We start from the raw sequence: 21900 nt of genomic DNA, 5'->3' as shown, positions 1-21900 counted from the left end.
GTTAAATGCCGCACAAATAATGTACGAAGCATATCGTGAAATTACACCGTATTTAGAATTTCTTTGAATCTTGAGAGAACTCATGAACTCATGGGAATAGGTAGATTTGAGAAAACAATAAAAGGGAATGTCAAATATAAAATACAACATGTGAATCTGTTAAACATGTATGGAATGGATGTGTGAAGCCCACAAATGCTTTTATTGAAATCTTTAAAAAAGCTATCTGACGTCAGCACTGTGAAGATCCTCATTTAGAAGCAAAAACCCTGTGTCTGCAAAGACATTCATGTTTTTATATTACATGACGGTTTCCAGCAGATCCGGTGCGCGTTCACGGGCTCATGCGTCGCAGCTCCTCGTCATGACAACGAGCTGTGTGACTGAAATATTGCAAGTTGTGTCCTGCGAGAGAGAGAGAGAGCGAAAGAGGGGGTGAGAGAGCGAGAGAGAGAGAGAGGGAGAGAGAGACTGTTGAAGCACAGGCGGCGGGATCTTCCTCCTCCTCCTCCTCTTCTTCTCCTTCTCCTCCAGCGCATGTATCAGGCTTCAAAATAATACCCCTGCACCTCACTGACATGTTTGTCCCGCTTTTCTTAAACCATGCAGGCTAAACGGAAGATGTTTGACAGAGCGAGCCTCTGTTCTCCGCGCACAGCATCAGACACCCAGTGAGACCTTTCAGAGAGAGGCACCACGCAAGCGCGTAAAGGAGACAGATTTGGACACCTGATTTCGGTGGGTGTCTTTCCAGCGCAAATTTCACGCTTTAACTCCAACTGTCCGCTGTTGTTGTTGAACGTGTGTGTGTGTGTTGTGTTGTGTTTTTGTGTTGAAGGCCTCTGGCGGTGCAGATATATACGGTGGATTATTATCAGCATGGACAAATGGGGGAGAGAGGACCGATCGCTGCGTTGACTCGCGGAGCAGCGCGCACAGTCTTGACGCTATAGCGTTACGCATTTGTTTCACTGAGAGTCGTTCTTTTTTTCTTTCTTTCCTCCTTCTCCCGCCGCTGCGGCTCAACACCAGAATACAAAAAAAAAAAGTCACACATCTGTGGATAAGGAGGAGAGCGGGGTGTTGTCGGAGAGGGATGAGAGGAGGAGGGGGCCACTATGAGGTGTGCTTTTTTTGGGAAAAGCCGGAGAGAGAAGACGGACGCCGAGAAGCTGTGCTGATGTGCGAGACCCCGCGACGCGCTGCCCTCCCGAGAAACAACTGCGATCGGGGAAGAAATGGCCTAGTTAGACGCTCCTCTTCATCATCATCATCGACACACCGACCGAGGACGGAGCTGAAGAATCGCATGGACGGGCCATCATCACCATCATCATCCTCGTCATCACCATAATTCCGGTGCCTTGCATCGAGACCCTTAAGGTAAGCCATATGTTCCGCAGACGTGAGCAGAGATTTTTTTTTTTTCTTCTTTTTTCTCCCTTCTCCCGTCTATCACGGGTGTCATGTGTGCGCAATGGTGACTTCGCACATTGCGCACGTTATCCATCTTGACGCACTGTCAGAATTGGGAATTTTTTTTGGAGTGTCAATTCTCCAAAAAAGCACTTTGTTGCCATAGCACGTATTTATTCTTCCTTGCAGCGGGAGCCTTCCATTGGCCTTGCCTGTTGATAAGCTGTCACATCCTAACACGATCGCTCGACTCTGTGCGCTCGGCATCAGTATTCTGTCATTCGAGCCATGCTGCCGACGAGATGACATTCGTGTGATTTAATTGGAATCAGCGGGACTGGCTGCTCTTCTCGTTTTGGGGGTGGGTGGGGGTCTCCAGTTTTTTCTGTCTCACTGCTGCTGGTGCTGGTGGAGGTGTAGATTGTTTGAATAAAGCCTTTATTACATGCGTTAATGGCTGCTTAATTAGACACACGCTGCTGTGCTGTAATGTAACTAATCTCAAGCAGTGTGTGTGTGTGTGTGTGTGTGTGTGTGTGTGTGTGTGTGTGTGTGTGTGTGTGTGTGTGTGTGTGTGTGTGTGTGTGTGTGTGTGTGTGTGTGTGTGTGTGTGTGTGTGTCAGGGCTCAAACTCAGAAGATGTCCTCTCTCATGAACAAACCCACAACAGCTGAGTAACACACACAGTATGCACACACACGCACACATGCACACGCACGCACCACGTCGGTGCCCTAGAAGATGCAGATAGGATTGTGAATTAAATGCACACACTGATGATCTAGGGGAGGCTCCATTAATATTCAGCGGTGGTTGGGCAGTGCTCAGTTAATGGCAGACAACAGGACCTCTGTTCTGACAGGTCAGGGATGAGAAATGGTATATTTTCATTTTTAGGGAATAGATGTGTGTGTTTTTTATCCACGCGGATATATATATATATATATGGTGCCTGTAGCCACAGAGGAGTGACATTTAAAATCCATCAGAAAACCAATAAAGTGTTTTTTTGTAGACTTTGTTTGCAGAATTTGTGGAAGAAGAAGTATGACTCTTGTCCGTGTACTGTTGGAATTGCTTTGATTGCCTTCAAAGGCCGGCCTCACGTCAGCTTGGTTACTGGCATTTGGACAGTTACACAAACCGAACAGAATATGGCTGAAGACATGGAGGATTTCTATGGGCTTCCAAACGTCTTTTAAACCAAATTTTGTCTTTGCATCCAAGAGAAAAGACACGGCGCATATTGAAGAGCAAAGAATGGAGACCCAGTACTAAAAATGTGCAAAAAATATAAAGAGAATCTCAAAATAAAATGTTTCCTGGGAGCGTTTAAAAATTTAAAAAACCCTTATTCCCTCTGTGATAATTTTGAATATTCTATTTCTGGAATTTTCTTTGACCATGCTCCATTTTGTGTCTCTGTTGCATTTCTTGCATTCAACAGTGAGTGGGCCTGGAGGCTTTGGTGGCAAATTGAATATACAGATGGTCTTTCGGGACACCGAATATATCATAAAACACTTTATATAATCAACCAAACCTGTTGATACATGGGTTTTGCCTGTTAAAACAGTTTTTCTAACTATATAGGGAAATACGCTGCGATTGCTACCATTCGCAGATTTCTGCATCCAAAACCCGTCAGTAAAGGGTCGATAAAGTTAATTCCACTGCGACCAATTTTGTCCAGAGCAAAAATAGAAAAGATAAATGTTGTGTAAGAAAAAAATAGAAAGAGCGGCTGCTTAATGGATTGGATGACGACGCGAAGTGTAGACCCAGAGTCCAGAACAAAAAAGAAGTGGAGTCTTAATGTTTAATGAAGTATGTTTGGGTAATATGTGAGCGAGGAAGGTGAAGTGGCCAAGAGTGTTGGCTGAGATATTCTCTCACACATGGACGTTGAGCTTTCTTAAAGGGGAACAGGCCTGATGTCCAGCTGTTGTGTCATCCATACAGCTGTTTTTTGAGAGAGAGCAACTTTGTCACATATCAGTGCTTATATCCATCACCAAGGCCCAGCGTTCAAAAGTGGAGCCCAACCAATATGGATTTTTGAAGGCTGAGGCACATACTGATGTGAGGAAGTAAAACTCTCTGATACTGATATCTCAGCCGATATGTATACGTTTAAAAATTGACAATAATTGATAATAAGATGTCATTATCAAACCATTATGACAAAGAAATGTAACTAAGGCTTGATATTTTAAAGTTTAATAATTGTACTTTGCCATCGTAGGGTCACAGACAAGTTTTATGGATGGTTACGTTTTGGGTTAAAGATATTTGGGAATAGACTGTTAGGCCAGAAAAACAAATAATATACCTGAATTCCTCATTTAGACTTTGATTTGCGACATGTCTTCCTGCTGCTAACAAGGGCTCAAAATAACAGGTGATTATATATATATATATCACAGTTTCCCTTTGCTCTTTGATGCTGCACTGCTGCTTAGATGAATCAACATTTCCAAATGTTAAAAAAAAAATTTGCTGTTGCACAGAATCAACGTGTTTAGCTCCCTGAACTGCAGCTCGTTGCACGCTCTATGAGCATAGGCTGAATGCTACAGCCATATATGTGCTGCAAGAAATTTAGATGGTAACTTATGGTTAACAGAGGTGTCATTTGTTCCTTAATTTAGTTCTATGTCCATCAGAGACGAGACATTATCAGGAATTTAAAGTGTCTCTGTTTTTATTTGGGTTCGGATGGTATTCATGTGTTTTATTGGGTTTAAGAAATCAAAATTGTGGAGAAAGTTGCATAAGAAACTTAAAATATGCAGTGATTTGTTAAAGCTAGCTGCAATTACTTTATTTTACTCCTGCTGTGCCTGCTACTTGTTTTACATCAGCTTGTGTTTTATTTCAATTTCCATAATTTATACTTAATTACAATTTGCTGTTTGGTCACTTTATTTTTTTTTTCGTTAAAACAAACTCCTCATTCCAAAAACATTACATTCTGTATCGAGCAGTAATATTAAAAATTCATAAACAGGTGGCTGTCTAACAAAGACGCATTCACCGATTGGAAGTGCAATTGCGTGATACTTGTACATTCTCATATCAGTTGCATTCAAAGAACCTTCGCTTTGAGGAAGTTAATGTACAAACAGCAGATCCAGGCTGTGCCTCACTGGAGGCTGGAGAGATTTTCTGTTCCTGGCCAAACTTAATCTTTGCAGGTATCGCTGGTGAAGACTTGTTTTTAAGGATGTCGATCTTTACAGTGAACACCTTAGAGTTCATCACAGTTAGAAATGTTCCGACTGAAGTCATTCAATATAATACAGACAAAATCTCAGTGTCCACTCCATGACCGAAGCGTTGGACTCCATAGAATTTAAAGAGCTCCAAATAGATTTATAAAGTATGGTATTGCACTATGTGGCACTCAGAGCAGAGGTATCTGATCCTCGTTCTATTTAAAAAAAAACTAAAAAAAACAAGGCTGCCTCTGGGGTTTCCCTGTCAATCCTGTTTTTTATTTTTTTTATGTCACAACACTGAATTGTGGGTCAGTCCCGAGGGGAGTCTGCAGATTGTGCACTTACAGAAAGTGTGTATCACGGGTCCAGAAGGTCCACAAAAGAGCCCTTGTGCACTTACCAATTTTGCAGTTTGAGACTTGGACTTGGGAGTCTTTTGAGATGTATCAGGAACAATTCTGGGATCTGGGATTTCTGTTGGACATAGAGGTTTGATATTAGGACGGATGTAACCTGTCGTGTCACTGCTGCAAGGCACCTATTACCATGGGAAGCTGCACATTTATGGAACGAAAAATCACTTGTTGCTTTAGATTTTCCCATTCAACCATGTTTTGTTTTAAGAATAAGTGTCTGTTCTAACCTGTGTGTCTGGAACGGCTGTTTGATTGGTCCGTGGTGATGCTGGATGCAGCGTTCTTTCTGAAACAGTTGAAGTGACCTGCAGTAGTTGAGCCTTGGCAGGTAAAGAGATGCTGCAGGACTGAGTCCACAGAACCATGAAGCTGCTCCACTGCTGCTGCACAAAGAGCTGCTCACCTCTTTTATTCAAAGTTCGGTGAAGCTCGACTCAGTACACAGAACCTGAACTGGAGAATTAGTTGTCATTGTGACTGTTGTAAATGCGCTCGTTGCTGTGAACGTGTTCATTGTGATAGACAATGTCACTTCATTGATGATTTCCATCCACTGCAGTGACAGAGCATTGGTCGCCTGTTTACTCAAAGATATCTAGAGATATGCAAGGCACATACGGAACGGCTGAAACATTAGATTATCATTTGCCCAAAACAGGATCAAAATCCATCCCATATTTCTGGTCCTCACATGAGCTTTCTCAGCAAGCCATGGCATCTTCACGTGAAACATTGGCTGCATGCCGGATTAGTGGTGAAGCCGCTATAATGGAAGAGGTGGAGGAGATGTTGATTTCTGTGTGAAGATGTCAAGTCAGAGAAAAGGGAGGTTAAAATGACCCAGCTCTTAGTCACGTCACAACCAAGGAGGAGAAAAGCAGGAGAATAGCTCGACCTGACCTATTATCCGCGAGCAAAGTAAAGCTGGAGAAACGCCTGTGCAAATGCCATGGTAACCATCTTGTGTAACCTCCTTTGAACAATATCACATAACAGTCATCCAGGAGATAAGCCGGGGTGAGTGCCGTCCCCGTCTCGTTCAGTCTGGGGAGGAATATCACACCAAACCCCATTCAAATATCTGGAAATATAATGTTTCTTTTATTAGCAGCTGAGGTGTGAGCCCATTAAAACAGCCCACGTGACCTTTTCGTGAATTGCAAAGTTCAATTCACCAGATATGATCCATTCAGCAGCCGTAACAGTCCATTCTCCGATATTTGTTTGGGCTGTCAAACATGGCATCTCGGAGAAAAAAAAATAGAATTGTTTCCTTCGAGCGGTGTTAGTGTATCATTGACGAGGATGATCATAATTCACCTTGCTCCTGACACGGTGCAGGCATTAGGCAGCTGGCGCTCTTTATAAAGGTGCGGGCAGCGTTGACATGAGTTACGCACGGGCAGTCGGGGCCTACTTGATATACTGTTCTGGAATGGCAGCCCCATTTGCTATGAGTTAAACGCCTTAGTTTCTGCATCTTCAGATGGGAATATGATAGCCAGTTAATGCTGCAGTATGAAGTTGGCTAATGCACGTTTCATTGCCTTGAGATAAAGTGAGGAACTTCGATGCCAGAGCAAATTTTGAGATATGGTGCTCTCGGAAATGTTAATACCCACGTCCCCACCCCCCCCTCCACCCACTCTGTCCCTCCAGTGCAGAAGTAAACTGTCGCTTTAAGTGGAAAGAACATTGGAGTATGTGCTCGGCAGTGCACTCAATGCTTTGTGGAAACCCAGTGTAGCTACCAAAGACAAATTTAGCGGCCAAAAGACATTTTAAGACAAAGCTGTGAAGAGTGTTTTTTCACTCAATATGGTGGACGTTTAGTCTTTAATGAACATTGAATAAAAATCTGTGTAAAGGTGCAAAGACATGCCACTGAGGATTATATAAACTTACCTTTTACTGACAGTACAGCAACACCCTTTTAACCCGTTGACACTTAAGGGGCCAAATAAAAAAGTACTCTAAAACCTAAGCATTGTTTGAAAACAACCAAATAAAACCTGTGGGTTTCCTGAAAAAGGAATCTGATTAAATTTGTATTGCTTATTGCCTTTTCCCTAAAGAATATTTAAAAATAGTAAATATATCTGGCAAATTCACAGAGATCCCCTACTTCTCTCATGTCTTTTACCGACTGAGCATTGGTCAGCAGGTCAGCAGGCACCACCGTCTTGGTCTGAATCTTCATTGTTATTGTCATTGTTGTTTTCATCGATGCAATTATGTAATCTGCTTCAATATTGCTCCCCTCGCTTTGGTTTTCAGCCATTGACACGCAACTTTAAACATTTCTTTAGCAGGCTAAGAGTGGTGAAAAACAAGCAGACTATATTTTCCATCTCGATATTCCCATGATATTCGCTTCGCATTCGAGTATCGGTGACCGTGCTCAGAATATATAATCGTAAAATTTTATATACACGCATACCAGTATGTTGCATCAGGTCTAAATGGGTTAAAGCCACCTCAGAATCTCTGTCAGCTCCTGGATGAACACATTGAGATAGGCACACTTTATTGTCTGTCCCAAGTGACAGAAAGAGGTTGAGGTATGGATTTGCTATAAACGTGGTAAACTGAGCGGTTTAAAAAAAAAAAAAAGATACAGAACATTGTTGTGAGGACCTGTGTTTCTTGCGGCGCCACATATCAAAGCGGACTGTACTTGACCTTTAATTAAACATTCAAGCGACTGCCCTGTGTGAGCCCCGTGCAAAAACCAGGCATCCCACAAGGCTTCTGTAATTAGTTTTTTTCTCTTCCAAATGAAATTGCGAGATAATTTTAACAATGCTGTCTCCTGTTTGATGCATTACTGCAGTCAGTGGGTTAAATGACACGTGCCGGCTTTAGTCTGCGATTTCTGTTGATCTCGACAAAGTCATGGAAACACACTCTGCTGATGTGCCGCTCGTATGCTTGAACATTTGGCCATTTTTTGTTTTCTAAACTCCTTCCAGTCAGAGGTTCAGTGGATCGTATCAATCCTAAACCATGGTGCTGTGCTGTTGATGCTCCGGTGATTCAGGGCCCAGGGTTAGTCATCTCAGTGGACCCTTATTGTCTGCCCTTGTTAATTCAAAAATACCCATGTTTGTTCCAACAAAAGACCCCTCCGCTGAGTTCAGACCAAATTAGTAACAAAAAGGCCTGTACTGATGATTACTATGTTCTCAAAAGGTCGAGAACTCAGTTTCAAGGCAGAAAACCTTAATGTTTGTCAGCAGAGCAAAAAGATTGGTCTGTAGTTTTCACAATCAGTAGGCTGCGGGAGAAAGGGGAGGTAAATAAAAGTTAGCTCCAGCAGCTTGAATACAAATTAACATTGATTTACCTTTTACAATAACATGAGGGAGAAAACATCATCCCATATCATCTAAAAATAAAGAAATGTTCCTCTTGCACGTTCATTGCAGCGAATGTACAACATTTCCTGTGACCTGTTTAAAAAAAATCCATTTCCTTTTGCATAACAAAATCATAATCATCTCCACCAAGGAGTTTATCTTTTCACCTGTGTCTGTTGATGTGTCTGCAGCATCAAACAAAAAGTACTGAACCGATTTGCATTTAACGTGTTGGAGGGATGAGGCAGGAGTGAGGGATGAGCTCATTACGTTATGGGGCAGATCCAAATTATTTATTATACATTTGTATGTTTTTTCTCTGAAGTCTGGTTTATGTTGTTTAGCCTTGATGAAGATCTGCTAGTTGCAGATGTGGCTCAGCTTATACCCAGAAACATGCAATTCCACATCATTTAAATTACAGTGATTATTTGATAATGTTTTATAAGCAGTGGGGCTGTTTTAGTGCTAAGGTAGATGTGGCAACTGGGTGGGTGCATCAGGTTGAGGGGGTTACATTGACATCACAGATATCCATAAAATACAGGCTCATCGAGTCCTCTTTGGAAATAATGCCATGTTGTTGTCATATCTTTGTAACTGACATTAGCTCGGTCGCTAATGGCATGGAAAGCTAATGGATGTTTTTGTATAACAACCCCTGTCTTAATCAGGGTTTCCACGGGGGTCTTAAAAAGTCTAAAAATGAAAAATATCAACTCTAGCCCTAAAAAAGTTTTAAATACATGAAAACATTACAGATTTGGTCTTAAATATATTTTGGTAGAACTTTCTGTCAATTTCCATTTTTTGCTACTTCCAATTAAGATGCATGTGTAGTTTGTAATATCTCAGTGTGTATTGTCCCTTCTCAAGGATACAGATATTTACACAGTAATTGAACTGCAAACAAGACCAAAGTGGAGCTGATAATTGCCTACTAACACCCTGGTTAGAATTTATCGCAGTACTCGGCTTGGCTGTGGGTAAGGAGACAGAAACCTACTGTCTCTGGGTGGATTGTGCAAGATAATGTGGTGACTAGAGAGTTGTTCTCTTCTTGGCTACTTCACCTTATCTTCAAATATAGGGAAGTATAAGTAATTCTGGGACTCCTCCCATGTTCCTTCATATCTGTTGTACTTGACATACAGTAGGTCTTACATTTTATTTGTTGTAGTCTTTAAAATTCTCAAATTTGAATTATTGAAACCTGCAGGAACCCTGTGTACCTTTCTGCATATAATTTATACTTCAAAAGAGCAGGTTACCTTAAAGTGTATTTTTCCGGCAAAGATTGTACTTTCCATTTTGGGCTCTTTGATTCGAAGTTTGCTCAAAGATTGTCACTGACACAGTGACTCGCTATTGGTCAGTGGCACAAATTTGCACGTCAAAGTTTACCAAAGTTTAATTTGATACCCGAGATAATTTGCCAGCACATTTTAACCATTAGAATCGAGTTCTTTGTTGCATAATTTCTGTCACCAGGCTGAATGTTATTTCTCATGAATAATGGCTGTTTGTTACTTGAATATAACAAGAGGTCTTAATTTGATTTATGTTATGCCTGCTTTTCATAAACTGCAATATTTCAATACCTAGCATAAAGGCAACTATATAGAACCCTACGTTTGTACTTTACAGTATATCCAACGACAAAACACTTGAGCTTGGTGAAGATCAAGAGACTACACCGTGGTCACCACACTATACTGTGTTCTTGCAAAATGTCAGGTTGTAGAAAGACACTTATATTTGAGCATTCAGAACAATTTAATGTAAATTGATTTCCAGATGCTGTGGGAGGAAAATTGTCTTTCATTCAAAGGACAAATCCGAGCATGGCTGCTTCTGTGTGGTGGCAGAGGCAGTGACATGAATAATCACAGGAGTGAGAGAGTGTGAGCTTGTCAGATTATCAAGACCACCTAATTACCTTGTTTCAATCTGATAGGTGATTGTAAGAGTCGTCTGATAGTGATCAGCTGATGGCACACAGGATTCCAGGTCTCTCCCTAAACCAATACGACAATACTGACAATTGTTTAGCCATTGTTGCACTAGTACTGTAGTACTTTGGGTTATCTTGAGTAATCAGGTTTAATGAGGCTGCATTGTGTCTAAATGTACTTTTTCTGTATTGGCTTATAAAGGCAATGAAAACAGGAAACTGAACATCCTTTCTTAACCTGCCTGTTTGAATGGGCTGTTTGCTTGTCCTGTATTGATGCTCTGAAGCTACTACAGAATTATTCCTTGTCATTAGTGAGTCCTCCTCAAAGAGTTCTACAATATACGGTCACTTTTTTATTGTTTGTGTACTGGACGTTGTGTGCAGAGCTTTGTCATCCTACCTGCTTTATCTGCAATTAAGATGTTGTCGTCAATGTTTTTCATAAAACTAAACAGAATTTGCTTTACTACTGTTCACTTGTGTGGTTTATATAAAAGTTACATCACATGCAGCGGGTCTCCGTGCTCTACTTATGCTAACTTACACATCATCAGTGGGGCCAGCCCATCTGTCAAGGTACGCTTTCCACCGAGCGTGACAGTCTTCTTTAGGCAACGTTTAAATTTCAGCAGCAGGTTTTTTTTTTTTTCTCTTTGTTTGCGGCAGCTTGATTAGCATGAGGAAAGTGAACTTGTACGTATTTACTCAGATGAATGATGAGCTCCAGTCAAAACTCTCCCCAGTGTGAGACAATAAAGGAGGCTTATGTTTCAGATTGTGTGGCTGAACTCTCGGGCTGCTTTCCCATCATCTCCGCAAACAAGCATTGTATAGGACCAGCTGCATGACATGATTGTATTACACATTGTTATGACTCTCTGTGGTCAAAGATAAATCACCTATTATCCACCAAACATATGGATTTGACTTTTAAAGGTTTCACTTTTTAATTGCCTCCGCCAAAGAGGTTTTTTCGCTCCTGTCCATTTATTTGTTGGTTTGTCTGTAAGCACGTTTATGCAAAAACTACAGGACGCATTGTCATGAAATTTGGTGGACGGATGCGTTATGGGTCAGGGAAGAAGCCATTACATTTTGGTGCAGATTCAGATCAGTGGGCAGATCCAATATTATTTTTTCCTTTAGCTTTGCGAGATAGGGTTTCTCTGTAAATAATTCATGGATCTTGATACAATAAAAAAACCCGACATACTGATATTTATGAGCGTGTGCAATTTGGTGCTGATCCAAATACTACAAATCTGGATCTAGTGAATTTAAATGTGGTTTCTTAATGGGACTGTTGGGCCGAGTTGATCGTCTGTTTAAAAAACTGTCTGCATCTGCAATGATGTACATCTAGATCACCAAAAAACTGACAACAGTGCCTTCCTTGTTTTGAGCCAAGTATATAAATATAAAAGGGCATTTATTATGTCTGTAGACACACTATTTAATAGGGATTGGACCTGTATACCCAGTGTAAGTGTAATAAAGCATGATCTATTTCATCATTACTCACATATATTCTGAAAATACACATAAAACATTCTTAATGTTAATGATTCTGCAGGACCATCAATATTGGATTATTTCTGCAGGGGATTATCCTCAGTGAAGGTTGATTTTTTCCTCACATTCCAAATTCTTTTCTAACTCTCATTTTTACAATATTAGTACAGAGCAACTACATCATGGTTAAACTGCTTACACTGCAACCTAATAAATAAAGACGTTTAAATAGTTTAAAGACTTCAGTTAGTTGCGTAGTGGCGGTTACCTCTAAGAGAAGGTGGAGGTGTGTGGCCTGTCTCCTGCAGCTTTTCTGACAGCTTTATCTAACAGCTCACTTTGCATGGCTGCTCCTGCAATATTTAAAACTGATCCACTGTCTGGAAACGCCAAAAATAAAACGTTTTGGACTCCCCTTAGGTGAACGAGTGGTGTTTGTGAGAGGTGCTTTGCGTTTCCTGTGACTTCTTCAGAATAAAAGCCAGTCCATTTGCTTTATCATTGACTTCATACAACTCTAATATGGTAGCAAGTGTGTACAGTAAACAGTAAGGTTGTTATCAGTGAAATAATAATGCTCTGGAATATATTCTGCATCATTTCCTGTAAATCCCTGTGTAGGCAGCCGAATCCAGTGCAGTAGCTGAATCCAGTGCAGGAAAGGTGGACTCTGCAACTACCAATAGAAAATAACATTTATATAGATTGGTAATTTTTGTTGGAACACATTGAATAGTGTTGAAAATGTTAACCTTAAACAGTAAGGAGTGTGGTGTACCTGTCTGTCACTAACCTCACTAACCAACATGCCTGCCTTCCCAAGTCAGTCAGTCAGTCAGTCAGTCAGTCAGCAGAATTTCTAAAAATTGACTGAACTGATCTCCATTACGTTTTGTGGAGGTGTGGGGTGTGACCCAAGGAAGAACCCAATCAATTTCTGGAGAAGATCTGGATAAATGGGCATATCCAGGATTTCTTTTTTCACTTTCTTTAACATGGCGAGATGCATTAGCCTTGGCGGAAGTATCCACTCTCTGAATGTCCTTCTAGATGGCTACTCTCTGGGATCTCCTGTCGATGTTGCAGGAGTAACTGCATTTACACGTAAAGAGCCCTCTGGTTTATTTTCAGAGGAAAAATATAGTGGTGTGTTGCAAAAGATGAAAAACACTATATGCATGTTATCCTGGCCTCTCTGAAACATTTTAATTATTCATGTGTTTGGATACTCAGAACACGACTGGACTACAGCACATTACAACCGGCAGTTTGGGAACCAGGTTTCAGCAGCAGGGAATGACACCAACTAAACAAACAAACAAAAGCATGCAAACCCCAAAAAATGCCAGTAACTTAAAGAAGGACGAGCGTCCAGTAAGAAAATGAAGGACTATTACGTGTTGGTTTTATGATTTCAAAAGTAACTTCTAGTATCTGCAGAACCAAAAGCTTAAGTCCTTAATGCTTAGCTTTCCACTTCCTCTCACAATGTTTTCAGTCCAGTGGAGCTCGGTGTAATGCTCTCATGCATGCTGTGTAATATACTGGACAATTAAAACATTTGACTTAGTTATAAATCACAGAATTTACACTGAGGTATTTCCTGTTCTGATCTGTTTTGTAGTTTACTCCCTAAAATAGGACTGGAAAACAGATAGGACTTATATAGACAACATCTTCCAATAATGTGATGATACTTCTAATTCTAAAGGTGTCATAGATTTTCATTTGGTCCTGGAAGATCTTATTTTTAGAGCATTCAACAAAGAATAACTAAAGAAAGTCTTTATTCAATTATCTGTATATGTCTATGTAAAGAACATATATTATTTATCAGTGAAAAACATCCAAATCCTTCCGGCTCTGCAACCCTGACATTAAAAAGTAATAAAGTCGATGGGTAATTTTTTTATTTATCTTTTTATAAATTGTCCATTTGTAATATAACATTCCATTTTGATTAAAGCTTGTATAAACCAGACACACATTCAATATTCACATGCAATATCATCATGATAAAAAAGGATAAGTTATTATTCAACAAAGACTTAAAAAAGGCTTTGTTTATCCTGCTTGAGAGTGATGAGGTAATGACTATAGTGACCAATAGGGACCAACTGGTGTGGCCGCCATGGTAACAGTGGCAGTTGGAGTGAATTTTAAGTGGTAATAAATATCTATCTATCTTAAAGTTAGTTGAATCTGCCGTTTTATTTATTTTTCTCTTATTTCTCTCACTCCCTCGTACCTCTGCCAGGTGTCACCAATTCCTGTATTGATTGTTTCAAATTAAAAGCCCCCTGCAGAGTTATGAAATTGTGATGTTACAGTGCCAGCTATAATTGTGCAACAAAAAAAGTGCTGCAAAATGTACGGCATGCAATGGAAACACATATGAAGGCTGGAGGGGGGTTGATAACACTACTGTCTCATAAAATGACTATGAAATAAAAGCAGACATTTGAAAAAAATCCAAGCTTCTCTGGACTACATCATTCATTCAATAAAATGTTTTACTAGATGGTGGGTACGAGCTTTCTGACCTTGTTAGCTCTGTCACTAAATCGACAACAACATCATGTCTACCTATTTGTACTCGTAGCCGTCCCTAAAGCATACCTCTGTTGTAGAGGCGTAAATGCTCCATCACAGGAGGTTAAGTAAAAACAAGACGAAGGGGACACAGCTATGATGGCGTCCTCCATTTTGGACTCTTTATTTCTCTGCTCGCTCCAAAGGTCAGCTCTGTCAGGGCGGCTTGCCGACGCTTGATGTACAAGTAATGCGTCAAGTTCACCAAAGTTTAACCTGTCGCGAGAAATTTGTATTGATTGAGTTTCCCACTGCGATTATGTTTGTTCGATAATTTATCTCTTTACTGCTGTGACCAGGCCTTTACCTCTTCCATGCACCTTAACAGATACATCCACTGCCTCATTTCATCTCTATATATATCAACACTAATATAACTCCACATTCCCACCTTTCTGTTGCACTTCACTTCATCTGAAATCTCACAGCGCTTCTCTAGCGCAGCCGCTATCTGCCACCAGTGGTGCAGTATCCAGGCTGCAGCTGCTCTCCCCTATCCCCCAAACTGACTGCACACTTGTGTAACAATGGGTATTTTTATGCCAATGTGTGTGTACAATGTCAACCATGTGTGCTCTTTCCAGCCCAGTATTTTTCTTTGTGCTCACGTGATCTTATGTAAGAATGGAGCAGGTGTGGCTGACATGTGTCTCTTAGCCCCACACTGACTCAGGATGCTCCTTAAAGCATATTGCAGTTTCCACCGGGGAGCGTGGGGACAGCAGGTATAACAAAACGCCTGATTGCAACACATTTTGACAACAACCAAAAGTAAGCGGATGCTAATGATCTGTTTACGCAAAGGATGAAGTAAAGAACAAAATCCCCAAGCACTCACACTTTGGTGAAATCACAGCACAACTAGCATGACGTGTGTTTGTTTTGATTGATAGCTCAATTATTAAATATCTAAAAAGTGATTTCACCCACGAACTGGGGGCAGTATACACGGAGAAGAATTTGACACCAAAAATTCAAGACATTTTGTGACAACTACTTACCTTTTTATCATTGACTCAAGAACATTTGTAAGTGAAGAAAACCAAGAGCTGGGATGAGAAATATAAACTAAAGTCTGCTGTATTTTATTTTATAAAATCAACACACTGTTGTGCGGCCGAAACAGTCACTTTAACTTCTTTCACATCTTTATAATAGTTTTTTCATCCTCAGACAAAGAACTGAAATACTCAGTCATAACATTATTAAATCCATCTGCTTTGTTGACTAACACTTCACAGATCAAAATGTCTATCCACTGTTTTTCTCTCTAGTTATGTGATCCTCATTTATGTGTCAAATTGTTGATTTTTACTTTTGGATGTTGCTTTCACCGACTCTACCGGCAGCCATCAGCATTTCTTCTCCTATTATATTGAGAACTTAATTTACGGTTTTGACAATGTCGCTCGTAATCAAAGACTCCGCCTCTGCCACATGAACAAGCTCATTGCTGGATAAGGAAATCCAGAGTTAACTGAGATAGCAGATAACCTGCTCTGTAGTACAGATTATCAAAGATGGCCAATGTTAGTTGAAGTGAAGCTGGATTTTGACAATATATCTTGGCTATTTACAGGCTGCAGGTGATGAGGTGGTGAGAGACCAGTGTTAATATGACAAACACAACAACTGGATTAATGTCTTCATTAGTACACAGGGCCGTTTATGCAGACATTAATGTCCCCACTGTCGTGTAGGGCTGTCAGTGGCTCCTAAACTCAATGCTGATGATGAATTGACTGAGAATAGCCTCATTAAGTAATGCACCCCTGGCAGGAGATGTGAGGAACCAAACATTTACTTTTACCCTTTCAGTACAAAATATATATAATATATTTACTGTCGTTTGACATAAGTTCTATAACCAGTCATTTTCTCGGCTTTATAAAACTTCACAAATTAGTTCACCATCATCCAAACGGCAGGTTATTGAATAAAGCCAATAAATCCCAGCAGTGAATAAAGAAATATTAAAAATATAAAAAGGACATACTGTACTTGTTCAGATAAGTCAAGATGATTGCCTCCTGGAAAAGAAAAGATCTTTTTTCTTTTTAGAGCGTGGCTTATAAAATCACAGTAAACATCCGTGCTGCTTCTCTTCCGACACGACAGAAATCGAATTGGTTTGGAATTAGTCGCGAGGGGAAACTCGAAGGCAGAACGGTTGTTTAAAAAAAAATATGTACAGCACAGTCGGAAAAATATTGGGACGGTGACATGATTTGATTCCACTCCAGCACATTTGGTGTGAAATGAAGCAGTGGTTGTGAGGTGAAAGTGCTGTGTTTCAGCTTCAGAGAAAGGAAGTGGCTCTCATCTCATTGCTAAACATATACAGACCGAATTGAGGAGGATGCAGCAGGACATCGATCGTGAGCATAAAGAAAATGCAGCCAAGGAGTTTTCTGGGGCCAAACCTCAGTCAGACCTTAAACCAACTGAGCACTTACTGAAGCCCAGACAGAAGGTGAAAGCCCGTGAAACAAACAAGATGTGAAGATGTCGATAAAAGTGTTTTTATTTCATCTTAAATATCAAAGAATAATGTTTCGCTGTCATGCAGTCACGCTAGCAATAAGGACCTTGATGTATATGCATATCTTGGCAGCGTTAGTGTTTACTGTAATTCCATGAACATGTTATGGTCTAATCACACATACATAGATTTTTACGAGATTTCCATCAGGTTTCATCTTCAGCTGCCAGGCCATTTTCACAAACTGCCAGTATGGCGGAGCTTTGAGAAAGAGGATTAGAGGATGAGCCGTAACTTGACATTAAGCAAACCACTTAACCATGCATGTCACCCCTGTTGCCTTCACCTGCCTCTATTTTAGCCATGACGGTTATGTTCCCTCTGTTCCCTGTCATCGCTTCGTGCTGCTGCGTGCCCTCTTTAAAGCCATCCTCTTCTCGTGGCCTCTTTTGAACTCACATGTTTGGCTTTTTTCTTCCGCTTTCACAACCATGCACGTTTTCCCCTCCCTCGGTTTTGCCGTGAGCAGTACGAACATGCAGCCACCAAAAAAAGACACATGGATGAGTTAAATGCAAACTAACAGATACGAGTTAACCTTAACCCAAACATATGTCAAAATTGGGGAAAAAAAGTGTTTAAAACCTCACTACTCTAGTCCCTCCTCAGTGGAGCAAAGATTTCATATATACATATAGAACAAGAAATAACTTAATTTAACACTGATCATGTTGAGATATGCCTTTTAAAAACAGAAAACATCACGTCTTGATTTCAACAACAAAACATTTGTTTGCTGCTGCCGGTAAATATGGTTGTTTTTGGCTGAAAGTTGTTGTCTTTCATTTAATTTCAATTATCTAATTGTTCGATTACGAATTCCATTTGCAAAATACCATTAGCAACATGCGACGAGGTGGATTACTTTGACTAAACCATAATGTTAATTTTATTTTGCTTGGATTTGACTTGAAGCTTCACATTGCAAAATTTGCTCTTTACGATAATCTGGCTCCCCCTACAGGTGGGATGCGTAACTCACTGTCGTAATTACGAGTTGCAGTCTGAGCCTCCCTGTGCACACAGCTATGCACACAAGCATTTGTTGGCAAGCTGACGGAGAAGAAACTGGCAATGTCCGAAGCCAATAAGCCACATTTGACAAGATAGAGATTTTATCCAAAGGCTTGTTTGGCTAACTTGCTAAACCTCTATCGAAATAGATTTACTTGGCAAACTAGAATGTCGACAACTTAATTTACACAGCCTAATGCAAGCAAACAGAACAGCACGAGACATAGCAAACGAGAAAAAATTTGATTTATCGACCAATAAGAACAACGCAAGGTCAATATCTGTCCTTCATCCTTTGGCCTCTTCTCGCCAACGAGTGAAATATCCTCTGATATACACTCTTGTTAGATTTCTTACTCTGTTATTTTCTATTTTCCTCTTCTTTGTTTCCTCCAACAATGTCCTCTTCGTTTTCTTCAAAATTATTTTGAATCTGTTATTTTCAGTTGTAAAAACTACCTAGTGTTTAAAACTATAACATTTCAAGTTCTGCTTAAAATTCTAATAGCAAGTACTAACTTAACATCTGCCCTTCCTTTATCTATTCCGCTTATCCTTTTGAGGGTCTCGGGGGGCTAGAACCAATCCCAGCTGACTTTGAGCAAGAAGTGGGGTGCACCCTGAACAGGTTGTCATACCGTAGGGTTACTGACTGAACAGCAAAGTCCTTTCCGCAACACTATGTTTGGGATATTTTTCCTTGTGCCAATGTTGTAATGTCCTTGTGAATAGCAGCCTGTCACGTTTATTTTAAGGCATTTTATTCCATCAAACTTCCTACACGTCCTTTCTTCAAATACAGGAAGGGGTTTTTGCTGGTCAGATGGATGTGGCTGTCAGGGCCAGTAATGAATTAGTCAGACTTTCAAAATGTTCATAACACACCCACGTCCAGAACATGAGGCGCGCAGTGACAGTGCATTACTTGACAGCCCTCAGACAAATGGGATACACTGGGAACCACTGAGCTGTCAACCAATGCACCGGTGTAGCTCCTTCAAACTAGAGAAGGCTGAAGCGCGACGTGCGATATTTTGTGCAAACTCTGGTTATGGTGTCGTCACTTTTCAATGATCATATTTCAAGTAGGCTAAAGCAACATCTGGCCCGTAGCTACATTCAGACTTGTGAGTTTCCTGTCAGCCTGAGCTCCTCGGGCTCTTTTGACTCTCCTTCAGTCTCGAGTCAAGAATAAAGCTGATTGCAGTTTTGCTGGGGGGGGCTTAGCGTCGTACGTGCCCGCCTGAGGATTGAAGCTAGTTAATTCTGTGTTATCCTGTAAATCTCCTTTTTAAATTGCACCCCTCTAGACACACTTTTATGTGTTGTCTTCATCTTTGAAACCACCTTTCCCTTTTTTCCTCGCTCAACAAAGATGATCATCGGCATCATTATTTTTATTATTATTATTATTATTTTGCTTTCCACATTTAGCAGAACATCCGCGAGGATGGGCAGTCATGTTAATATGGCTAAGCTGCCATTTCTGTTTAATTCAGTGGGCCATTCTCTTCTTAAATTAGCTTTAGGCTCGGGGCAAAGCAGCTGTCAGACTGCTCCCTCAAACTGTGTGCATTGCCCAGAGACACCTATGCACACGCTAACACAGCTAGCATTTCACCTAGATAATCGCTAATTAGTGTGTCACCAGATTGTGCACACTGCCTTTGCTTCATTATGACACATCCTCCCGCTCACAGTTACCAAACACACAGACAAGGCAGATAAATAAAAAGTAACAGCCCCCTAGAGGCGGCGGCGTTCACCCATACCAAGGGTGTCTGGCCAGTAGCTGTCGACACATCCTCCTCCGTTTGCGTGCTGGTGTGGAGCATTGTAAGATAAAGGGTTTTCCATGTGATGTACAGGTGTTAAGCAGAGAGAACAGTGGTGACCAACAGCAACATATTGATTTTCTGGTCCAGCACTGACAGAGGGCCTTTTGTCTCAACGTCTCCTATCTGCTCCCACTGCCTGCTGCTTTATGATCCCCGCTGCTGCTGCTGCTTCACTAACATGCATTGATGCTTCACTATGGACACGTTTATTGACCTCTACTCAAACACGTGATTTCTTTTCTCACTAGGTATTTTCAGATTGTTAATTACTGGGCTGCAGTCACGGAGCAGTGCAATCAAGAAATATGCAGTAATGACATTTAGCTGTTTTTGACCTATGTTTTAAATTGAGGTTGGCCTCCGCCGCTCACGCAGGATCCGTTCCGCTGAGCTGAGGTGTTCGCAGTCACTTCTTGGGTTAACTGCAATTATATTATGTGGAAAGTGTTACTTCCTTGTGGATATTCCCACATTCTTTTGGGCTGCAGTGTGATGAGGATGGGGGAAGCGGTGGCAGATGGAGCGGCTGTGGTATCTGATTGAGCTGCTTTTGGTGTCTGGAGAGCTTATGGTAAATAGAATAAATTGTGAGATGAGGCTCGCAGCCCTCTTCAGCACTAGCAATGCGGCGGTTCTCCACAATTATGGGGTCATCATGAAATTAACACTGTGACAAGAACTTCCAAGCTGAAATGTTTATTTTCCCACGCAGATTAACATGTATTTGGATATTTGTGATATTTTGCGGAGGGATTTAATAAGAAATCAAGAATGAGCGTCTGGGAAACGAGATGTAATTTAAATAAATGTACGTAAAGGATTTCACATGAAGTATATTCAGTATGTGTCTGTCACCCAGACCTAGTGACACTGTACTTACGGATCAAAGACAAAATAATACCAATGCTTTGTAAAAATGTAGTGGAGTAGAAAGTAGAGATATTTTCTGATATATGTAGTGGAGTAAACAAGAAATGTACCTAAAGAAAAATCTACATCAGTAAAGTACAGACACATGAAAAATGTACTTAGAGTAGTAGTATAGTAGTAGAAAAAAGACCTATTACAATACACACATTATATGATTTTTTTATCAAGAAGTTACATGGGTGATAGCTCACTGCATGAATAGTTACACTTTATCGTGCCTTACAATTTCTATGGACACTAATATCTTGGAAAAAAAAACATTACAACATGTATCATCTCAGAAGGTTCCACATTGATCCTATTTATATAATCCTAATGTGGTTTAAAGCTCGATTGACATAAAGTCTGCCAGATCTCTGCCTATTACCGTCTGCTGCCTGTCCCTTGTCTTTAGAGGCTTCAGTCTTCATTATGTAACATGTCACATAGTTGAAGACAAAAAAAAGTTGCAGGGGCTAAACTGTTTTATGTAATTAAAGTACATTTTAAGTGACATTATTTTTACCTAATATATTCATAAGATGTGAGCTAAAACTAGATGATGAGTCTATAAGCAAATGAATCAAACGGGATTCTGATTGACAGGAATAGGCTGTAACAGCCCTCTCAGTACTCCATTTTAAAATTGAACTAGTTTGCCAAACACTAGATGACGCCTAGCCCCTGTTACCTCAGCATCCTCCCAACTTCATACAGTTGCTACAGATCACAATGGAGAGACGATGTCAGATTTTTCTAGTGGTGGCTTTTGAGTAAATGGATTCTGATATAATACTGCACTTTGCAAGAGTGTCAGCCCTTTCTCCCCTCATCCCCTATTCCTACATCACCCAGTGTGCAGTCTGTCCAATCGGGGCAGATTCTGGACAGCTTCAATGTCTAGGGTGAAAAGAGACAACATATTCATCTTAGCTGCACATTAATGTCTCAGAATATCTGTTTTAACCAAAATGGTATAAGCCGTTGTTATTGTACCTGCAAGAGGAATCATTCCCTCCCTACTGTATTAATGTCTTACTCTTACATCAAGCTGAGTGGTCAGGGCCAAATCACAAGTGAATGCCTATCTAGAATATTTTTAGCCCTCGTATTTACTAGGGATG

General features: G+C 40.6%; 1 protein-coding gene across 2 annotated transcripts in view; it reads left to right on the top strand.

The window, feature by feature from the left end:
* The first annotated feature begins 466 nt into the window (after positions 1–466).
* nlgn2b (neuroligin 2b) overlaps positions 467–21900 on the top strand; it is a 63319-nt gene continuing 41885 nt past the window's right edge. Inside the window, exons 1-2 of one of the 2 annotated variants that reach the window (XM_035179257.2) lie at positions 467–738; positions 839–1383. The gene's annotated coding sequence lies outside the window, so the exon portion shown is untranslated. Of the gene's footprint in view, positions 1384–21900 lie in introns of both variants that reach the window. The other variant, XM_047343672.1, reaches the window with a different exon arrangement.

The sequence above is a fragment of the Hippoglossus stenolepis genome, chromosome 15, assembly GCF_022539355.2.
Source record: "Hippoglossus stenolepis isolate QCI-W04-F060 chromosome 15, HSTE1.2, whole genome shotgun sequence".
Lineage (NCBI taxonomy): Eukaryota > Metazoa > Chordata > Actinopteri > Pleuronectiformes > Pleuronectidae > Hippoglossus > Hippoglossus stenolepis.
The sequence above is the reverse complement of the archived record's forward strand: the minus strand, read 5'-3'. Positions and strand labels throughout refer to the sequence as shown.